General features: G+C 42.5%; 1 long non-coding RNA gene and 1 other non-coding gene across 2 annotated transcripts; one reads left to right on the forward strand and one right to left on the reverse strand.

The window, feature by feature from the left end:
* Window positions 1-5924: 5924 nt before the first annotated feature.
* On the reverse strand, window positions 5925-6006 carry TRNAS-AGA. Its single transcript has one exon. It is a non-coding gene; the product is annotated as a tRNA-Ser (tRNA).
* Window positions 6007-6104: 98 nt separating this feature from the next.
* Window positions 6105-12622, forward strand: LOC122238505. Its single transcript, XR_006217431.1, has 2 exons — window positions 6105-6182; window positions 12169-12622. It is a non-coding gene; the product is annotated as an uncharacterized LOC122238505 (long non-coding RNA).
* The last annotated feature ends 4878 nt before the right edge of the window (window positions 12623-17500 follow it).

Below are 17500 nucleotides of genomic sequence, written 5' to 3' on the forward strand. Positions count from 1 at the left end.
CACCGCGGGAGCGTCAGTGTTTCCAGCAGACAAGTGAGCCTGGGCCCTCGCGGGGTCGCACCCGGGGTCTGCTTTCTCCGCGCTGGAACGGCCCCCACTGACCCCGCGGCCTTTGAACCCCTGCCCTTCCGGGGTCCCGGGAGTGGGAGACGCCGTGGCTTCCGGGAACCCTCCACTCGGACCGAGGAAGCAGGGCAGAAACAGCCGCTTTGCGTGGTCACCAAGGCCGCCGCAACGTCGTCGTTGCAGAACCATGGAAGCGGCACGTTGGCCAGGAAGGCAGGACGGTGACGCCGGCCCGATCACAGGGCACCAGGTAGCCCGTAAAGAATTAGATCCTCGTCGTTCTACTTGGAAAATGCGTGTGAACCCTAGTACCCATAACGGCACGTACACATAGTCCCCATGTATAGAAAGTGGAACCCCAAATTAAGCAAGTACATTAAAAAAAAAATCTGACGGGACACTCGCCAATCTAACAAGAGAGCAAAGATGTGCAGTGAAGTGAGGGTAGCTGTCTATTTCGATCACTTTTGTTTTCCTTAAATTTTTCATAGGAAGCATTGCTCTCTGCGTTATTTATATCACCGGAAAATATGAAAATGGAAAGCCAGGTTTAAATCAATATGCCACTGCGTACCCTTACGTTAAAAACCCGGTGTGTGTCCGAACACACACACACCAAAAACGCAACAACTACCACTAGACATGTGTCAACAAAACACCAAATGCTAACTTCCCCGTGTGTGTTGGAATCGTAGCTACCCTCGTTTTCTGCTTTCAGCTTTTCTCTGGCTTTCAAATTTTCAGGCCAAGTATATGCATTTCTTTGTACTTGGATGTAAAGGGTCCCCACACGTCCTCTCAAACTATAGGATGATTCTACATCACTTGTCATGTGTTTGAAGGAACAGGGAGAGGTGTGGCATGGAAATTGATCTGGTGGAAATAAGGCAAGGATCTACGGGCTACGTATTTCATCTTCTAGAAAATGACTTCCGATTGATAACTCCATTGAGCCCTCAGAACAGTCCCACGAAGTGCCAACACCCACGCGTACAAAGAGAAAAATGTGCAGGTAAGAGACGTTCATGAATCCACAGGGCTACTGAATGTTGGAACGAAAGCATCCAGTCTTCGTGTTTCCTTGGGGAGAAACACCAGAAATGACCCCCTTGAGAACTGAAAAGCAATAATCACTTTTCGGGTCTCGTGGATAAACCCCATTTGGTCGTGGCATATCATGCTTTTTAAAAACTGCTTGATTTGGGTGCCTGGGTGGCTCAGTCGGTTGAGCATCTGACCCAGAGACATGGGATTGAGTCCCATGTGGACCCTGCTGGAGATTCTCTCTCCTTCTGTCCCTTTCCCACACCCACGCTCTCTCTCTTTTTCAAAAAAAGTAAAAATATTACTTAATTGAATTTGCTAAAATTTGTTAAGGATATCTGCAACTCTTTTCATGGGGAATATTGGTCTGTGATATTTTTTCTCAACTGTCATTTGGTTTTGATATCAGGGTAACGTTGACCTCATAAAACGAATAGGAAAAGTGCTCCCTCCTCTTCTAACTTTTGGAAAAGTTTATGTGGACATGGTGTTCTTCCTTCTTTAAAGGTTTGGTACAGTGCACCAATAAAGCTCCTTGTTGGCCTGGATTTTCCTCTGTGAGGTTTTTAATGACAAATTCTATGTTAACTAGATTGATGACAACTTAGATTAGTTGTTCTTGAGTGAGCTGTAGTTTGATCCATTTAACCTAATTTATCACCTTAATGGACATAATATTATTCATAACATTATTTTATCGTCTGTAGAATCTGGTTCCCTCTTTCTTTCCTGGTATTGGTAATATGTGACTTCTTTCCAGATCAGTCTGGTAGAGATTTGTCAATATTATTCAACTTGTCAAATAACCAGATTTTGGGGTTCACTGATTTTCTCTACTGTTCTTCTGTTTTGTTTAATTGAATTTTGCTTTTCTCTTTAATATTTCTTTCTGCTTATTTTGCGTTTAATTTGCTCTTCTTTTTTTCTAGTTTTTTTTTTTATTAAGTTTTAAATTTTAATTCCAGTATCGCTAATCCACAGTGTTATATTAGTTTCAGGTTCACTTTTTCTAGTTTCTTGGGGTGGACTATAATTCACTGATTTAAGAACTTTTATAATATAAGCATCTCTTGCTATAAATTGCTCTCTATACAAAGCTTCAGCTGTAGATGTTTTATGTTTTTTTACTTTCTTTAAAAAAATTTTTTTTAATCTTTGTTTTTGAGAGGCAGACAGAGTGTGAGCAGGGGAGGAGCAGAGAGAGAGGGAGACACAGAACCTGAAGCAGGCCCCAGGCCCTGAGCCCGATGCGGGGCTCGAACCCACGAATCGTGAGGTCGTGGCCTGAGCTGAAGTCGGACACTTACCCGACTGAACTACCCAGGTGCCCCTTGTTTGTATTTTCTTAATAAAAAACTTAAATTTCCCTTGTGATATATTATTTGACCTGTGGGTTATTTAGATGTATTGTCTTTAATTTCCGTTACTGATTTCTGGTTTAATTCTGTCATGCTCAGAGAACATATTTTCCATGATTTCACATCCTCTTAAACTTACCAAGATTTGTCTTATAGCCCATAATACAATTTGCCTTGGGGAGTATTCAATGTTTCTTGAATATAATATATTCTGTTGTTGGATAGAAGGTTCGATAAATGTTAATTAGGTCAAGTTCATTGATAATGTCGTTCAAATCTGGCATATTCTGACTGACTTTCCTGACCATTGTGTTCTACCAATTACTGAAAGAAAGTGTTAAAATCTTTAACTGTATTTGAGGAACTTTTTGTCTTTGCAGTTTCTCGGATTTTCCTACAAGTATTTTGAAACTGTTATTAATTGTATACAGATGTAGGGTTGTTATGTCCTGATGTATTTACCCCTTTACCATCATGAGATGTCCCTCTCGATCTGTTTTCCAGCAGTAAGGTGGGGTGCTTTTTTTCTCATTCGTTTTGCTTCTCCCAGGTATCAGCGTTAGTCACTGTCTGAAGTCGCATGCTGTCTGAAGAACACTGTGTGGTATACCGTATTCCGTTTTCCAGTTTAAGGTGGACGAGTATGTCTGGTCTCAGGTGTTCCACAATGCTGCAGATCACAAGTCCTTCTGGCACTGGCCGCTTCCAGCCCACCGATCTGACTTTAAATCTTGGCGGGGTATTCGCCCATTCCTTTGTGTGGTTGCTTAATCATCTTTTTCTTCCGTGACCCTCTTCTTGAATACAGACATTTCAACAACTAAATTTATTCCTGGTCAACACGTGAGGGTTAACGCTTAGTGCAAGTCCATGAAAAAATAAGGGCGGTCAGTGTTCAATGGCAGAAGCGGACCCCCCCCCCCAGGATGGTTATGTAAATTTCATATACAGGTATCGATACGTAGAGATAGACAGATACATGTGTACACATGTAGATTTGTAGAAGCCGGTTGAATAGTCCACATAAATGTTGAAGTGCTGAAGCTCAGACCCCCCAGGGCAGTTTGACCCAGACGGGAAGACAGATAAAAAGCGGGTAAGATTAGAACAAGCTGGAACCCACAAGCATGAACTGGATCCCACCGGATGGACTGAAATCTGTGTCAGCTTTGGTTGCCTCAGAACTTGGTGGTGCAGGTGTCCTGCAGAAGCCAGGGCCCTTCATTTAGGGCTAAACGCACACGTGTGATCCGGGAAAGGAGGAGGCTGAAGGAGGGTGCAGGGGAAGGGGGGGTGGGGGGCAGTGGCAGACCCAGCTCTGCCTCCTGAGGAGGTAAGTCAGCAGATGAGTTAAAATGAGCAACAAGATGGCTGCTACTTGACCTCTTCCTCCAAATCTCCCCCAAGAATGTCTCCTGGGGACCATCCAATCAGAAACACATAGAAAAGGGAATTCTGGGGAATGTAGTTCAACCTGGCCAAGTTGACACAGATAATGAAGATAATGGGGGCGCTGGATGGCTCAATAAGTTGAGTGGCTGACTCTTCATTTTGGTTCAGGTCACGATCCTGGGGTCATCTGATGGAGCCCCTCATGGGGCTCCGAGCTGGGTGTGGAGCCTGCTTGGGATTCTCTCCTACTCTCCCTCTGCCCCTCTCCCCTACTCGCACTCTTTCTCTAAAATAAATATAAGAAGACAATGTTTTAGTATTTACATATATAATAACCAAGAGCACACTGTCTTAATTAGTATGGATTTATAAGTAATTACATATGTCTTGAATATATATATACATATATATATATAGTATCAGTATATAGTGTGTATATATATATATATATATATATATATAGTATCAGTCTTCCAACTTTGCTATCTTCTTCCAACTTTGCTATCTTCTTTCGGGCACAAAGTTCTTCTGCATTTCCAAATGTGTTTTTAAAGCAGTGAGTTAATTTCCATACAATACATAGAGATTGATTGGATTTTATTGAACCTATTGATCAATTTGGAAATAGTTGTCATCTTGATAAAATTGAGTCTTTCCGGGGCACCTGGGTGGCTCCCATGGCTGAGCATCCGGCCTGATCTCACGGTTCATGGGTTCGAGCTCCACGTTGGGAATTCTCTCTCTCCCTCTCTCTTTGGCCCCTACCCTGCTTGCACACATGCTCTCTCTCAAAATGAATAAACAAACATTTTTTTTTTAATTGAGTGTTTCGAAACATAGTATTTCCCTATGTTATGTCTAATGCTCAAATTGTGCTTGGGTTTTTATTTAAAGGAGCATATTGTTAAATTAATTGTTCTATTGGTTTCTTTTTCTTCCTTCAACTTTTTATTTTGATCTAATTTCTAATTTATGGAGAAGTTGCAAGATAGTACAAAGAATTTTCATAAATCCTTCATAAATTCGCTGTTAATTTATGATATGTTTTTAAATAGCTAGATATATAGAAATAAGTTTACACATATATTTTTTTCTAGTGTTTCAGACAAGATGTCCCTTTACCACTAAATACTTCAGTGTGTATTTCCTAAAACCAGGGACGTTCTCTTTCCTAACCACAGAACAGTTATGAAATCTGGATTAAAACTCTTATTTGATCTAGAGACCTTGTTACTGTTTTGCCAACTGTGCGAATCCTTTATTTCAACAAAAATAGATGGCATTCATTTGTCCTGTCTCCTTAGTCCTTTCGTCTGGGAAGAGCGCCCCCATCTTTGTGTTTCATCTCATCGACCTTCAAAGCCTAACTTGGGCAGGTATTTTGTAGAACGCCCCCTCACCCTGAGTTTGATGCTTTCCCGAAAGTTAAATTCAGATTGTGCGCTTTTAGCCGAGCACCACGCAGATGAGGTCGAGTCCACCGAAGTAGGTCTCTGGGCGGCACAGGATGCTGCCTGTGTCCATCGTCCCGGCTGTCGGGTTACCGTTCTCCTTCTGTACTACTCATCGTGACGCAGGCAGCTCGCTTCGTTTGCATCCGATCCGGTTGCCTAGAAAACAGTGAGGTGCAGGAAGACGGACGAGAACGGAATGGAGCAAGCACGTGGTGGGGGGGGCCGGGACCCGCGGGAAAGCCCCGCCGCCAGGGGGCGCCCGCGGCCCGGAGACCGCCAGCCCGGGCGGGGGCGCACGGGGGGCGCGCGTGGCGTCCTCCGGCGGGAGCGCCGCAAACCGCGCAGGGCCCGGGGTCCCTCCGCGCTGGGTCTGCGGGGGCACCCGGGCCTTGTGCCCCCGCCACCGGGCGCGCCACCCGCAGGAGGAAACCCAGGCGGCGTCGCCGCAGAGAAAAGCTTGCTCGGTGGGTTTTGCGGGGTTTTGCCTGTGAAGACCATTTTTTTAAAAAACCGCCGCACGACGGGAGCCCGGAGGCAGCGAGAGGGACGGAGCGGGGCCCTGGTCACCAGGGCCGCCCCGCAGTGCCCGCGGGGGCGCAGAAAAACGCGCCGTAGTCGGCAGGACTCGAACCTGCGCGGGGACACCCCAACGGATTTCTAGCCCGTCGCCTTAACCGCTCGGCCACGACTACCCGCGGGCGGGAGCGCACGGCCCGGCTTCCGTGGGCCGCGGCGGCGACGCGCACGATCCCTCGGGAGCTCCGCGGATCCCCCGGGCCGACCCCCGGGACCCCGGAGCGGCGGTGCCACCAGCGGTCCCGGGTGAGTCCGGGCTTCCAGGACTTCCGGGCTTCCACGCGGGCTCCAGGTGGGTTCCCGGTGAGTTCTAGGCGGGCACCAGGCGGGCACCAGGCGGGGGACTGCTTCCTTGGCTGTGTGCCCCGGGCGGAGGGCGCTCAGAGTTCTGCATCCCCTCGCCGGCAGGTTGCTAAGCCTCTTGTTTCCCCCTCGGCTTTGACGTTGGGCCGAGGCCCGGGCTGTTTCTCTCCAGGTTTAACCAACGCCCCGCAGCGTCTGTATTTCCTCTTAGGTTTACATGTTAGTTTCTCCGGCCGCGTTTTCCCAACTCTTGAAGCGGATTTTGTCTGTCCTGCTTAGAAGGTCTTAATCTAATTTTTAAACAGGGAGGACAAGGGGGGGAGGGAGGAGGGCCTGGGTGGGGAGGAGGAGGGGGTTCGAGCCGAAGACAGAAGGGGCTTCGGCGCCACTAAACCGCCCGGAGGACTGAAGTATGCGTGGAGGCGGCTAAAGCCATATGTGGCCATAGACTGTGGCTATTACCATGGTGACCGAAGAAGACAAGGGGACTCTCGGAGACACCCAGACCTTCCGCAACACCTCCATTGAGGAGATGCCCCTCAGTGTTCCCGACCTTATGTGAGAGGGGCTGTCCTGGTCCCCGCAGCAGCCAGGGGTCTGTGCATGGCGGGAAGGGGGTTGAGGAGGAGCAGGGGAGGGGAGGGGAGGGAGACAGGGATGAGTATCTTGCTATTCTTTGCCTTTTTTTCTTTGAATAAATGTCCCTTTTTTGAGGCAAAAATAAAGACAAGAGGAGGAGGGGGGAGAGAGGTGACGGGAAGAGGGAACGGGGTGGGAGGGAGATGAAGGAGGTTCCTCTCCTAACATAAAATCAATTCTAGGAAACCCCCCGGTTTAATGGAGGGGAGTCTGCTCTGAGGGGAGTATTAAGGCGGGTTTGGGGTAAAGGAGCCGGACTCCGGGTTTAACTGAGCAGTCTATTGGCTGAACTGCCTTGCCCATCAGACTGAGTATCAATCGCGTAGTCATTGTTTACACATCGGGTCAACTTATAACGTGACTAAGTGCAAATTTAAAGCAAAACGGAAGTTGTGATATAGATGTTGCCGTAATGTGTCACATTATGACGCTTTTATTTGGTCCACACGTTTTTAACAAACCTGTGACGTTGTAAGTAAATTCCTGTGCAACTGTAGTTCGAGGGAAGTCAAATACCTGAGAAAAAACAGAAACGTTTCATGCTTTCAAAACAGACAAAACAAATGTGTGGTGTTAGGAATCACAAAGGTGATGGTCGAAGGTCCCTGTGGCTGCGAAAGTCCACGAGGAGAACCTGCCCGGGATGCCGAGAATGGGGTTTCTCATGCTGGGGTCCCGGGGACACAGGTGCGTTCCGTTTGTGAAACTTTCTTGAGCTGTGTCGTTACACTTCACGTCTTTTTCCTCATCACTACTACATTGTGTTGTATGTCCCTAAAGATTTCCTTCAAAAACAAAACCTCTGAAGCTATTGTAAGCGAAAGGGGATTAATGAAGAATACAGACCCCTAGGAAAGTTTGGGGGGGGGTGGTGGAGGGAGGTGCCAGCTCTAATCCAACCCCGCGGAGATGGGCTCCCAGAGAGCCTGCGTTGTCTCTGCAGTCGAGAAAGCAGAAAATCCAGACGCTGCCCCTGGAATGGTTGATTTCAGACGTCTGTTGCCTGAACCTCGGGGCAGAAATCTGGAGGCTTCTGCAACACCCGTGTACTTTCCAGGGCAGTGGGTCTCAAAATTTGGCACGAGAGCCTTTTGTCATGGCAGAAAGCAAGTCAGCCAGTGACTTGTGCCCTGGTCTCAGAGAGGAGGGGTCGGTGCCATTGCAAGAAAACTTTGATGCTACTCGGGTCTCCTAGAAGCAGTTTGGGAGGTGGTTCAGAGTATTGGGCTCTGGATAGCAGGAGATGTAAAAAAAAAAAACAAAAAACTCGGGGGTTAACTTGGCCCTGTGATCAGTGGGTATCAGATAGACAGAAACAGAATCTAAGAAAACACAACAGTCAGAAAGTAGTTTACATTTCTTTTTTAAAAAAAATGTGTACTTAATTTTGAGAGAGACAAAGAGAGTGCGAGGGGCAGAGGGGCAGAGAGGGGGAGACACAGAATCCGAAGCAGGCTCCAGGCTCTGAGCTGGCAGCACAGAGCCTGATGTGGGGCTCAAACCCATGAACCGTGAGATCATGACCTGAGCCGAAGTCAAGAGACGGGCCCTGAGCCGACGGAGCCCCCCACACGCCCCAGGATTTGTACTTTTAACCTTCTAGCCTCTGTCGTAAGGGAAGGTTCAGAAAGTGGAACTAGGTGCTTATGCCAACCTGCTGTACCCTGTATAGACGTTAAAGCTGAAATGTTCTGCCTTCCCAGAGAATTAAAAATAATGCACCTGTATCACACTGAGGGGAAGCCTACTGACACCTCGAAAGACGCCCTCACTGTTAGTGGCCAGTTTTTCAGCCATTGCCCCAGGAGATTACCCAGATTCCCACCATCTGATTTACTGCCTATAGCCTTTTTTCTTACTGATTTTAAGGAGTTCTTTACATATTCTAGACATAAATTTTTTGCCAAATGTGTGTGTGACAAATATCTCCTCCCGCTCTGTGCCTTTTCACGCTATTAATGTTGTCTTTGGATGTGCTGAAGTTCTTAAGTTGAAAGAAGTCCAATTTATCTTTTTTAATGGGTATTGCTTTTTGGGCTTATTAAACAGAAATCTTCGTTAATTCAAAGTTCGTGAAGACCGTCTCCTGTTTTCCTCTATAACATTTATTGTTTTAGCTCACATAGTTAGGTCTTGAATACATCTTGAATTAGTTTAGGGGATAGTTTACAGAGGAGGTCAATGTCCACATCGTTCTCCTTTGTATGTTGAGTTCACTCAGAACTGCTTTTTGAAAAATCTATCACTTGCCCCGCTGAACTGCAGTGGCACTTTGTTACATGTGTGTGGTTTTGTGCAGGCGTATCTATTTTGTTGTATTGATCTTTGTATCTATCCTTATGCCAGTAACACACTTTCTTAATCAGTATAGCTTTAGAATAAGTCTTGTTATGTGGTAGTAAAAGTCCTCCAGATTTGTTCTTATTCAAGACTTCCTTGACTATGCTAAGTCCTTTCCACTGGCAGTTACACTTTATTTGATTTTTAAAAAATTTTTAATGTTTATTTTTGAGAGGGGGGGGCAGAGAGAGAGGGAGACACAAAATCCAAAATCCAAAGCAGACTCCAGGCTCTGAGCCGTCAGCACAGAGCCTGATGCGGGACTTGAACTCACAAACCGTGAGATCATGACCTGAGCCGAAGTTGGACGCTTAACCGACTGATCCACCCAGGAGCCCCTGAAATTGCATTTTAGAGATGGTCAATTCTACCAAAAGTCCTGTTTGAATATTTTATTTCAAATACGTTGAGTCTGTGTCTTTCAGTCTATGAATATGGTATATCCTTTCATTTAGACAATTTTTAAAATTCTCTGCACAGTGATTTGGAGCTATTAATGTAGCACTGTTGTACTTTTTAATGACATTTATTACTGTATTTGTTATTAGGTTATTCATAGTTTTCTTGCTATTGTAAGTGACATTTTAAAAAGTTGTCTTTTTTTTTTTTTGCCAGTGTGTATGAAGATGACATATATTTATTTGGATGTTGGGTTTTGTATGCAGCAAATTTGCTATTTTTACTTATTAATTCTAATAATTTGTAGATTTGGGGAGTTTTCCAAGGACCTAATTGCGTCATCTGCAAATGATGACAGTCATATTTCTTCATTTCCAATCTCAATGTCTTTAATTCTTTGTTATACCTTAACTTATTTTATGAGCTAAGATCCCAATACAACTTTGAAAGCAGTGGTGGGAGTGACCATACTTGTCTTAGTCCCAGTATCTGGGAGAAAGTGTTAAATACTTACCATGATCAGGATGTTAGATGTCAGATTTTGTATATATGCATCATGGGATTAAGAAATCTCCTTTCCATTCCTAGACTGGTGAAAGTTTTTAATGAGGGGTGTTGACTTTTGTCAAATGCTATGATCATTTGATTTTTTTCTCTTACTCTTTGTGATACATACATTTCAAGTGATTGATGTTTATATTAAACAAATTTCATATTACTAAGACAAACATTACCTCTTTACTTTCAACTCATTGGATCACTGATATTACTGGATCTGATTGCTATTATTTGGTTTAGGAGTTTTACATCTAGAATGTTCAACACATAGATTGACCTGGAATTTCCTCTCCAGTAATACCCTTGTCAGGTGTTAGTATGAAGATTATTCGGGCCTCGTCAAGAGAGTTACGAATGTTTTTACTTTTTCTGTTTGCTGAGAGAGTTTATGTATGGTATTATTCCTTCCTTAATGGTTTAAGGTTTCAACAGTGAAGCCATTTTTGCATACTGTTTGCTTTGTCAAAAGGTGTTAAAAGCTGAATTGTGTTCCCTCCCAGATGCATTTTTTTAAACTTTTTAAATTTATTTCTGAGAGACAGAGAGGGAGAGATATAGCATGAATGGGGGAGGGACACACACGCAGAGAGAGAGAGACACGGAACTTGAAGCAGGCTCCAGGTTCTGAGCTGTCAGCACGGAGCCCGACATGGGGCTTGAACCCATGAACTGTGAGATCATGACCTGAGCCGAAGTCGGACGGATGCTCAACCGACTGAGCCACCCAGGCGCCCTTTCCCTCCCAGATTCAGGTGCTGAAGACCTAACCGCCACCCCCACCCCAGTGCCCCACCTCAGAATGTGGCTGCGCTTGGAGATAGAGACTTTAAAAAGGAAATTAAGTTAAAATGAGGCTGTTAGGATGGGCGCTAATTCAATCTGACCGGTACCCTTATAGGAAGAAATTTGCACACCGAGAGACCCCAGAGATGAGCACTCACAGGAGAAAGGCCATATAAGGACACAGCTGTCTTCACATAAGAGAAAATGGTTCTCTGCAAGCCAGAGAGACAGGTCTCTGGATAAACCAAGACTGCACCTTGATCTTGGACTTCTAGCCTCAAGAAATGTGAGAAAATAAATTTCTGTTGTTTAAGCCCCTGATTCTATGGTATTTTGTAATGGCGGCCATAGCAGACTAACACTGAGGGTAATTATGACTTTAATTTCTCTCATAGACTTCAGACTGTTTGAACTTTTAATTTCTTTTTGTGTCTGCTTTGGTAAGTCACGTTTATAAAGGAACCTGTGATTTATCCTCTATTGTCAGATTCCTTCCCCACGAACTATTCATTTTATCTTTTCACTCTGATCTTGATATCAGTAAGATCTTTAATGTACCCCTTTTATACTTTTTCCTCCTTAAAAATAGTCTGGATTTGGGGCGCCTGGGTGCCTCAGTCGGTTGGGCGTCCGACTTTGGCTCAGGTCACGATCTCACGATTCGTGGGTTTGAGCCCCGCGTCGGGCTCTGTGCTGACAGCTCAGAGCCTGGAGCCCACTTTGGATTCTGTGTCTCCCTCTCTCTTTCTGCCCCTCCCCTGCCCACACCCTGTCTCTCTCCCTCTCAAAAATAAATAAACATTAAAAAATTTTTTAAAAAATAGTCTTGATTTGAGGTAACAATTTTACTATGTGAAAAGCAAATTTTTGTTCTATTAATTTCCTCTATTCTTTTCCAGCGGGTATCACACTTACTATTGTTTTTTCCTTGAGACTTTTAAAGATTTAATTTACTGGATTGTTAAAACTCGATTCTTGAGATGAAAGCTTCGATCATTACCTTTCCATTTTTCTTCTCTGTTAATGTGTAGATTTGGAGCTAACGATTAGACTTCAAGTGCTGTTGTAGCTTCTTGTCACAAGACGTTATAGATCCGGTTTTCATTATCATGCAGTTAAAAATCGTTTACAGTTTTTTAAACTTATTTGACCCACAGGGTTATTTTGTAAATTCAGTTCCGTTACTTGATTTTGTAACATTTGAGGATTTTCCACTTGTTGATGTTCTTGACATTGGTTTTTATTTAATTTTCCAGCGCTGGACCTGTTCTGCTTGATCTCTGTCTCCTGAAACTTGTTGAGACTTGTGTGATGCTTCGCCTGTAGTCATTTTGCTCAGTGTCTCCTGTGTCCCCCAAAAGCTCAGGTGTTCTGCATTTGGGTATCGTATTGATCCAGTTGCCTAAAATTTCCTCACTAAATTTTACTTAATTTTCCATACTAAATTTTTCTCTAAGTCCCATTTGTTATTTCTACAGAGGTGTTGAAATATCAACTATGATTATGGATTTTTGTGTATCTTCATTTAGCTCTGTCCATCTTTTTGCATTCTGTGCTTTGAAGCTGTTGTTATGCCCGTACAAATATAGTGTAATATTTTCTTACTAAATTGACCCCGGAGGTTATGAAATAGCCTCATTATTTTTAGTAATGCTTCTTTCTTAAAGGCTACAAATTCAAATTATTATCATTAAAGTGGTTTGGGTCAGTTTTCGTTGTTGTTATTTATTCTGTGTCTTCCATTTTTTTACTTCAATTCTTTTTTAAAAATCCATATGTTTAAACTGTGTGCCTTATAAAAAGCATATCGTTTTGGGTAAATTTTTTTCCCGTTATGATGATCTGTCTTATAATTGAAATATTTAGTCTACGAGCATTAAAGATAAGTAGTTACTTAGTTTTGTTTCCAGTTCTCTCAACTTTGCCAGTTTGTTCTCTGTCCTCCCATTCCTGCTCCCTTGCCTCTTTTTAAATCGATAAGTATTTATATTATTCACCTTCTTCTGGTTGAATACAGGATTTTAGTATAGATATCTTGCTCATCTTTTATTAGATTTACTGCTAGGCAGTTGACATTTTTGATGCTTATTGAAATTGGAACTTTTTTTTTTTTTTGAGAGAGCATGAGCAGGGCAGGGACAGAGAGAGAATCCCAACCAGGCTTCATGCTCAGTGTGGAGCCCTACATGGGGCTTGATCTCACGACCATGACATCATGACCTGGGCCGAAGTCGAGAGTTGGGTGCTTAACCAGCTGAGTCATCCAGCACCTCGCCCTTTATCATGTCTTGTCATGCATATCTGCTAATGAGGCATTCTCCCTGCTTTCCTTCCTTAGTGAGTGAAGACCATCCTTATTTTGCCTTAATTTTTTTCATTTTCTCAATTTAGGTATAACTTACATACTGTAAAGACCACAAATCTTAAAATTATATAGATGATCAGCTTTCGCATGTACATATACCTGTATGACAATCGCCACGATCAAGATACAGAATGTTTTCAGCAGTGTAGAAGGCTCTCATTAGTCTCATCCCTGTCCGTGTGTACCCTCCCTCCAAGGACAAGCACTCTATCGTCATATATTAATTTTGCTGTTTTCGTACTTCTTGTAAGTGGAGATGGACACTCTTCTAGGTGTTTTTTTGAGTGACATCGTATCTGTGAGGCTTGGCCACGTTGCTGTGTTTATCAGTAGTTATTCCTTATAATGGCTGTATACTATTCCACATTTCCATTCTGCCACTGACAGTACATTTAGGTGGGTCAGACTTTGACTATCACAAATGACGTTGCTACAAACATGCGCGTACACGCTCTTTGTGTTGGTTACATGGTCAAGTAGGATAATATCTGGGTCACAAGAATATTATGTGTAACTTTTGTAGGCACGGTGAAACATTTTTTCCAAGTGGTTACACGAATTTATACTCCTACTAGCAACGTGAAAATGCTCTTACCACTAGTTTTTATGCTTAGAATTTTAAATTTTAGACATTCTCATGGGTGTATAGTGCTATCTAATTTTGGTTTCGATTTGCATTCCTCTGGTGAGTCATGATGTTGAGTGCCTTTTTATATGCTTATTGACCATTTTGAATATTAAAAAAAATTTTTTTTAACATTTATTTATTTTTGAGAGGAGAAAGAGCATGAGCAGGGGAGGAGAGAGAAAGAGGGAGACACAGAATCGGAAACAGGCTCCAGGCTCTGAGCTGTCAGCACAGAGCCCGACGCGGGGCTCGAACTCAGACCGTGAGATCATGACCTGAGCCGAAGTCGGATGCTTAACCGACTGAACCACCCAGGCGCCCCCATTTTGAATATTTTTAACAAAATGTCTGCCAAGCCTGTTGCCCATTTTCTTTTTCTTTTTGTAATGTTTACTCATTTTTGAGAGACAGAGAGAGACAGGGCACAAGCAGGGCAGAGGCAGAGAGAGAGGGAGGCATGGAATCCAAAGCAGGCTCCAGGCTCTGAGCTGTCAGCACAGAGGCCCAACACAGGGCTCAAACTCACAAACTGCAGGATCATGACCTTGAGCTGCAGTTGGACGCTTAACCAACTGAGCCACCCAGGCGCCCCTGTTGCCCACTTTCAAGTTGAGTTGTCTACTCTTATTTATTCGTAGACGTTCATTTGATGGATGGATGGATAATATACATACAGATCCCAGATACCTCCTCCCATTTCAAGGCTTTGTTTTTGCTTTTTTCGTGGGTGTCTTTTGCAACCAATACATCCTTATTTGAAGTGTCCAACTCTTCAACTTCTTATTTTATGACTCAGTTGGTCCCATTTGAGAAATCTTTCTCTAGCCCAAGTCCATGAAGATATTCTGCTCTGTTTTCTTCTAGAAACTGGGTTGTTTTTTCTTTCACATGAAGGTTTATCACGAAATAGTTTTGTTTGTAATGCATTTATAATGCGAAGTAGGAAGTCAAGGTTCATTTAATTCTATCAAGATGTTGTATCATTATGAAAAAGACCACCCTCGCTTGACTAAATTTACCTAGGACCTATTTTGTGAGTTGGCAGCATAATTGTTCTAGCTTAGTTTATCTTCTTCAATATTGACTTGACTTTGCAAGTTCCTTTGCACTAGAGCCCGTTTCTACAAAAATACTTTCTGAGATTTGGATTTGGATTTCATTGAATCTGCTGAGTAATTTAAGATGATTTGACATCCTAACACTCTTGAGTCATCCCATATGCAAAAGAGATCACTTGCTTAGGTCTTCTTTAATGTAGCCCAGTAATGTCTTGTAGTTTCTGATGGAGTCTTCTTGCACAGTTTTGTCAGACTTATTCCTAGGTAATGTTTGTAATGCTATTGAAATGGAATTTAGAAAATTCTATATTTCACTTGTTTATTGCTAGAATATATTCACACGTTTGACATTTTGCACATTGACCACAAAGGCAATAACCTTCTGAATAGTAACGAAAGTAACTAAATTCATTGAACTAATGCCAGTAATTTTTAGATTCTTCTCAGTTTTGTACATTCATAATAATGGAAGGTTTCATTTCCCAGTATTAATATCAATTATTCTTGTCTTGTTTTTTAAAAAAATTTTTTTAATGTTTATTTATTTTTGAGAAAGAGACAGAATGCAAGTGGGTTGGAGCAGAGAGAGAGGGAGGCAGACTCCAGGATCCAAGCTGTCAGCACAGAGCCTAACGTGGGGCTTGAACTCACAAGCTATGAGATCATGACCTGAGTGAAGTCGGGCGCTCAACCAACTGAGCCACCCAGGGACTCCTATTCTGTTCTTGTTTTATTGCACTAGATTTTACTTCCAGAACCATGTTGAGTAAAAGAAATAATATAGACATCTTGGTCATGTTCCCAGACTGGGTTCAGTGTAGGTATTATTTTATTGTTTTAGGTAGACTAAAGAAATTCCCCTCTATTCGGCATTTTTTGGGTTTTTATCATGAATTGATGTTGAATTTTATCAAATGTTTTTTCTGTGTTTAATAAGATGATCATTGGTTCTTACATTTATTTTATTGATGCGGTAAATTACATTTTAAAAATGTTAAGCCAATCTTGAATTTCTAGAATAAAGTCCATTTGATCATGATGTTTCAGCTTTTTCAAAAAATATGCTTGATTTGATTTGCTTTTATCTTAGTTAACAGTTTTGAGCTTCGCTTCTGTTTATAAGAGATACTGGCCTGTAATATGCTGTTCTTATAATGTCTTTTCAGGTTCTGGATCACAGTTATGTTGGTCTCATATAATGAGTTGAAAGATGTTTTTTTTTTTTCTGTAAGATTTCAGTAGGATTGATTTCATCTCTCTTTGCATAGAAAAATTACAAATGAATCTATCTACTCATGGAAGTTTATATGAGTGACTTTTTAAATTGTGGATTCAATCTCTTTATTTAAAAAAATTTTTTTTGTTCATGTTTATTTACTTTTGACACAGAGAGAGAGACAGAGCACAAACAGGAGAGAGAGAGGGAGGCACAGTATCCGAAGCAGACTCAAGGCTCTGAGCTGTCAGTACAGAGCCCCACTCGGGGCTCAAACTCACAGACCATGAGATCGTGACCTGAGCCAAAGTCAGATGCTCAACCGACTGAGCCACTCAGGCACCCCGGACACAGTGAGTAAATTATGGATTCAATCTCTTTAATAGGAATAGGACAATTCAGTTTCCTATTGCTTTTTGTGTCAGTTGTGGTAAATTGTGTTTTCCCAGGAATGTATCCATTTCATTGAACACGTCTCATGTATTGACATAAAGATGTTTATAATGCCTCTTTCTTGTTTTCAAAATATATTTAGGATATATATGAATATCATCTATTTCATTCCTACTGCTGGTATTTTGTGTGTTTATCTTATCGTCTTTTTGATTAGTCTTGTTCAGGGTGTATCGATTTTATCATTCTTTTCAGAGCCAGCTTTTTTACTTTGTTGATTTTCTCTGATGGATGTCTGTTTTCCATTGATTGATTTTTGCACTTATTTTTTTAGAGCCTTCTACTTTGTGCATTTAAATTCCCAACTTTTTATGGCTTGCTGAGCCATAAAATTAAAAAGTTAAATCACTTATTTTCAACCTTTGCCTTGTTCTAATACCTGCAGTCAAAAATAAAAATTTGGGGGGGTGGGGAGGGCCTGGGTGGCTCTGTCATTTAAGTGTTGGACTTCGGCTCGGGTCATGGTCTTGCAGTTTGTGATTTCGAGCCCCTCACTGGGCTCTGCGCTGACAGCTCGGAGCCTGGAGCCTGCTTCAGATTCTGTGTCTCCTCCTCTCTCTGCTCCTCCCCTGCTCGTGCTCTGTGTGTGTGTGTGTGTGTGTGTGTGTGTGTGTGTGTGTGTCTCAAAAATAATAGACATTTAAAAATATGTAAAAATAAAAAAAATAAAAATTTCCCTCTAAAAATGGCTCTAGCTACATCAGACAAATAAGAATATAATGCATTTCATTATTTTTCAGCTCAAAACAATTTTACATTTCCATTTTGTTATCTTCTTTGGCCCATGGACTACATAGATGTGTATTGCTTTCTTTTCAAACATTCAGAGTTTTCTGGTAGTCCTTCTGAAGTACGTAAGATTGAACCT

This window comes from Panthera tigris, chromosome B2 (assembly GCF_018350195.1).
Source record: "Panthera tigris isolate Pti1 chromosome B2, P.tigris_Pti1_mat1.1, whole genome shotgun sequence".
Taxonomy (NCBI): Eukaryota; Metazoa; Chordata; class Mammalia; order Carnivora; family Felidae; genus Panthera; species Panthera tigris.